Below are 6000 nucleotides of genomic sequence, written 5' to 3' on the forward strand. Positions count from 1 at the left end.
AGCTTTAATATTTCTTTAGGTCAAAGGATGAAGTAAGTAATACCATGTGGTTCCTGCTATGAATTCAACTATGTCTTTTAAACAAATTATGTCTGTATGTTGAAGCACTAATCAGTAATATGAAGATATTTGGTGTTAGGGCCTTTGGGAGATAATAAAAGTTGAATGTGGTCATAAGGGAACCTTTATAGTATGATTAGTGATATCATGAGAAGAGGTAAAAAGTTTTTTTTCTGTCTTTCAGCCAAGTAAGGACACAGACATAGCACCTGTTTTCCAGCCAGAACAAGCTTTCATTAGAACCCAACCCTGACCTCAGATTGTAATCAGCATTGTAAGGAGTAAATTTCTGTTGTTTAAGCCACTCAATCCATGCCATTTTTTAACTGCATACTGAAAAGAATACTTTAATATTCCCTTTATGTATGAAAGATTGACATTTCTTTAATCAAATGTTTTTCTGATATACATAGAAGCATTAAAATAGTGCTCTTAAAATCTGAAAATCAAACACAGAACTCTGGTTGAGTCACTTCCTTGTGAGAAGTATGGTAATGTGTACAACATTTCATGCTGTTATCCATATTGTATGAATAAGTGGATTTCCAATCTGTTGTAAAGCAGCATATAGGAAAATTACTTGTACTCCCCTTGTGGACACTATGGCTTCACTTATGAATGGTCTTCAGCCAGTCCTAGGAACTATGGGACAGGACACAATGGGACCTTACTGACAGATGATGCCAAAATTTTCACATTTCATGAACAAATTCAGGAATTTCTTTTTCTTTTCCCATCCACTGCCTCCATGTTAACTCTCAACCAAGACAGATGATAGTAAAATGAACCTGTGACTAGTAATTGATGCCTCTTAGGGCCTGTGCAACAATGAGAGCTCTGCTAGAGGTATTCTGAAACTTTTCTCTAAAAAATGACATACCTTTAGTCTATGCATTCTGACTTCCTTTGATTTAGTGTTGTGACCAATGAGGCTTGGGGAGAAAGGGTGATTGATTAGTCTACTATTGCTTGTGTATAAGATGGGTGAGACTTGAATCTAGGAATCTAAGGCATGACATGATTATGCCATGATGTGTAATCTCAATTGCACCACCAGTCTAACACTCTTTTTTATAGTGGGTAAGAGGGTACTTTCTTCCTTGGAGACCCACTCCAGTCCACGAAAACAGTACTGAATGCTGAATCGGTAATCTGTGCTCAATGAGTGAAACAAAAATACTAACTCTCACCTTGAAGTAATGTCTCTACTTTGTCTATAATGAAATGGAAACTTTAAGAAATCATGTTGGATGCAGGGAAATAGTGTGAGGTTTGGTAGTATACACTGCATCTCCTGCTTCATTTTTGGAATTTATTCTGACCCCAAAGTTATAGAAAGAAGGTTAACTAACAGAAAATATTTCATGTTCAAGTCAAATATTGAGTGGTAGATGATGTGGTATCATGAACAGAACTCTGAGTTATATAAAACAAAAATTGATGGTCTCATAGGGAGAAATCAAGCAATTCTTTATTGCAGTGAATGATTTTTGTCATCTCTCAATGATCAATAAATATAGATGAATAAATCAATACAATTAATAAGCCTTAGCTAAGAGTTATGCGTAGGACCCTGAATTAAGTGATCAGAGACACAAATCATCTATACTAATAAACCAAATACATTACAGATGTCAGTAAATTTCAGTCTTGAAACTACCAAGACTATGTGGCATTCACTCAAAAGCAATTGACTTAGAAGTCACTTACAAGAAGATACCACAATCTAATTCACTTTGAAAATTAAAAGGTCTTTTTTGCAGTTGATAGAAAACTTATTTTAGATATTTTATGGTCTTTAAAATTGTGTAGTATAATACAATTTTACATATACATATCAAAGTTGTATGCATATTGATAACGGCATGAAAGGAAATACAAAAAGAGGTTACAAGTATAGTTTGGTAGGTTTGGTAGAGTATGTTTTTGTATATATGAGGTCCTGGGTTCAGTCTACATAATTGCAAAAACAAATAAATAAAAAGCAAGCAAACAAAAGAAACAAATCCAAAGAGAGAAAAAGAAAAGTCTTGAAAATTGATAAACTTGCTTAGGGGTTTAGGAATATATACAGAATACAGTCAAAATAATTGCAGGAGAATTTAGGTCATGGTTTTTGTTCATAATTGCCTGACACTTGACCCTTGATTATATAAGGCAGGTGATCAGCCACTCAGAACATTAGAGCAAGAAAGGAATTGAAGTAGTGAATTTTGCATTGGTTCCTGTGTATTTGGAGAACACTTCCTCAGGAGGTGTGGCACAGAGCAATGAAGGGAATGAATAACAACAACAACAAAAAACCAAACCACAATTGAGGCACATTAGCAGGTCGTTCAGAATAAGAACAAGGACATGTGTTCAAACATTAAGTTTATGAAAACTGATTAACATATATCATACACATACACTCCTAATCCCCTTTCCATTTTATAGCGTTTTATTGCTTTTTGAGATACTGTGATGTTTATCCAGTATACTCAGTTTACTACTTGACTTCCTTTTATGGTGTGCTTCAGCAATGCTAAGTTTTTTTGTTGTTTTAATAGCTTATGTTCCTGTACTCTAGAACAGTATCTAGTGCATGTGATCATTCTCTGTGTCTTCCCATTCAATCTCAATTCCCTTCAATCCTTCTCTCTCTCTCTCTCTCTCTCTCTCTCTCTCTCTCTCTCTCTCTCTCTCTCTCTCCTCTCTCACTGTCTTTCTTTTGAATAATCTCATGTAACCAAGCCTAGTCTTGAACTTACTATTTAGCTGAAGTTGTTTCCTTAACAGTGTTGGGATTATCATGGTAACTATTAAAATACTAGAATGATTATAGATTGATATTTTTGATGTAGAGTATATAACACAAGGAATCTCATAGATACATAACTTTTTATACTTTCTTTCTAGTTATGGCATGTGTTTATTTTATACAAATTAAAAATAGGAACCTGGGCGGTGGTGGCGCACGCCTTTAATCCTAGCACTCGGGAGGTAGAGGCAGGCGGATCTCTGTGAGTTCGAGGCCGGGCTGGACCGATAGCCTCCAAAACAATACAGAGAAACCCTGTCTTATAAAAACCAAAAACGAAAAAAAAGCAACCTGTAGTAACATAGTTGTGCTTATCCCATATCAGCTTATGTTTATCAATTACAAATGCTGGGTTGAGTTTAAATTTAAGTAGTAAAATACAAATTGTGGCATATCAATAGAATGATTAGATTTCCTGGATAGGTCTCAACTACATTTCTTTTTTGATGCTTGAAGAATGCTTTTACCTTTATAGTAGAATGAGGATACTTTAAATATCACATGTGATAGGAATTATGACAAATAGTGTCAAAACATTGTAGAAGTCATTCTATGTTAGAGATATTTTTACCACCTCTCTTATTTAAAATGTTGAGAAGTACATGGTGAGACAAAATTTATGAAAACATACTTGGAATGCTTGGAATTAGAGGCTCTGTCTTTTGTTACTAAAATATATGACAAAGACTGAATGTCTGGAGAACTGAAATGCATCACAGTACCCCTGCCATGCATAATATGTTCCTATGTTGTCTATATTTGTACAATATGCCCTTGGCCAGGTGTGATAATGAATGATAAAACATTACACCAGTTGGTGGCAATGCTGTTTTCACAGTAATGGTCACTTAAAACCACAGGGCCATGCTGATTTTCCCCTTATAAACTCTAACAGCTTTGAATTTCTAACTTGTACTACAAGTTATTTCTGGCTTAGAAGTGAAGCCAGATTTTCTGTAACCCCCAAGTATTCTCTGTGTTATCTTTAAGTCTTTTTTTATTACCAAAGGCAAACTAAATGTGAAATAATAAATAACAGGGTTATGTGGCCTGAAAAGGCAAATTCTGAAGACCACAGGAAACTATGTCAAACATTGCCTTGCCTCATCAAGAAATTATAGATCCATGCAGTGGGGAAGTCAGTCTGCATTCTGGCTCTCAGATGTCTTTCATCTGGCATTCTGCTGCAGAGCTTATTACCTAATAGGCAGAATATGTGATATTTAGTGAAAACTTCCCTGAACACCAATTTTTATCCAAGGAAAATCAGAAAGCCTTCCAAGACAAACAATTGATAAAGTTTAACTGTCTAAAATAATTTCATGTGTAGAATAGACAAACAGGATACATGAATACATCTGGAGGTTGGAAATTGAGCATATATACTCATTGGCTGGAAATTGTGCAAGATCCTTCACCCCATCTCAGATTTCATTTCCTCTGAGAAACTTTCCCAAATCACTCTCCAATTTGAGTTAATATTTATATTTCACCTTATCAACTTTGAAAATAGCTTTATCAATATCTCCATGCACAACAAATGTTTTCCATTTATTAGTATGATATTCTCATTATATGCCGCTTCAACTAATCAGGCTCATTGAATACCACCTATGTGGTAGCCATACTGGTGGGTATAATGCAGTAAATTTTGCAAAGTGGTTTCATCTTATTTCACTGTGCATCCTTCACTGTGTATCTGGTTCATGGAATAATCCTCTCAAACAAAGAGAAATGAGTACAGACATTCAGTTTCCCAAAACTAAAAGAACTGCAGCATTAAGACAGTGACCTACAATTAAGTTTGTTGGCTTTAATAAAACTTGCACAACCTTCTTTAAAGGATGGCATTGGTATGCTAGTATCTTGAACTAATACATGTGCAAATCCAGTGTCAATGTTCAAATAAATAAGTCAATTCAGAGAGTGTAGTGATACTCAAAGACTCAGTCATCAGGGATTAATCAGATAGAAGAATAGATAAATGGAGCAGGTAGGTATTCATAGAAGACACAAGTGGAGAAATCAAGGTAGTAATGATAGCAGTAATAATTGAAGGATAACAACCTTGAATTTATTATCCTAGGACCTAGAGGCTGTTCTGTGTACCCACTCTTAACTCACTTAATCTTCTCCTAAACTTCCAAGGTTGACACTATTGTCTTCTTTTACAAGATGAGAAGCTATGTTAAGGCTGCTGTTAGTTATGTAGGTGGCCCATTTCCTTACTTTCTTTCTTTGTCTCAGGACGCCTGTCTTGAATGCAGCCAAGTTTCCTTCCTGGAGAGTAATACCATCCTGTCTATGAGAGGTCTCATTTGTGCAATGAGAACTTCAGTTCTTGATCATGCTTTGTTCTTGAACTCAGGCCCAAGGTCTTCTTTGGGTGAGAATTTCTAAGAAGCAAAGTCATTCTTTATGAAGAGTATGGTCTCAGAAGAAAGTATTCCATTTCATTTCAATACAATAGTAAATAGGCACAGATGACACAGCCACAGGTATTTTCCCATAAAGACACAGCATAGAGAATGCTTTCAATAAGATTCCAGTGTTCTCACCCTCCTTGAATGTTCATCTAAGTTGCATTACTTTTGATTCTAATTTGTTAGTTGTCACTGGAAATATCCTAAATGACAAAAACAGGAATATTCAAGACACAAGTAATGTTACCAAAATTACACATATGTTAAGCTAAGGACAGGCTTCAGACAGCTCATATTGCTAACAGTTTCCTGTTTCTTCATTGTGGCAGTCTGGAACAGTTCTACATGGATCTTCTGCAAGTTCATTTGTACTGAAATGGTTGGGTTCCTTCTATAGGCTTTGCTTCTGTTTCTGTCACTAAGAGGCTGCCAATTTTCCCGAGTGATGAGACTCTTGCATCTGAGCCTACTATTACTACTAGTACTTTCTTCCTTTCCCAAGTAACTTGGAATCATCTTATTAAACTCCTGGTTAATGACGGCCAGGTTACATTCATTCAGATGAATTTCTTGGCATCTCACAGACTCACTCACTTGTACTTTTTATATACTTCCAAGAACTTCATGGATTCAACAGCTCAGACTCCTAAGAAATCTGTTGAGATATGTCCATTCTCTATTAAGACATTGATGGTACTGTTCTTTGTAATAGTGTTT

The sequence above is a fragment of the Mesocricetus auratus genome, unplaced genomic scaffold, assembly GCF_017639785.1.
Source record: "Mesocricetus auratus isolate SY011 unplaced genomic scaffold, BCM_Maur_2.0 Super-Scaffold_100006, whole genome shotgun sequence".
NCBI classification, from domain to species: domain Eukaryota; kingdom Metazoa; phylum Chordata; class Mammalia; order Rodentia; family Cricetidae; genus Mesocricetus; species Mesocricetus auratus.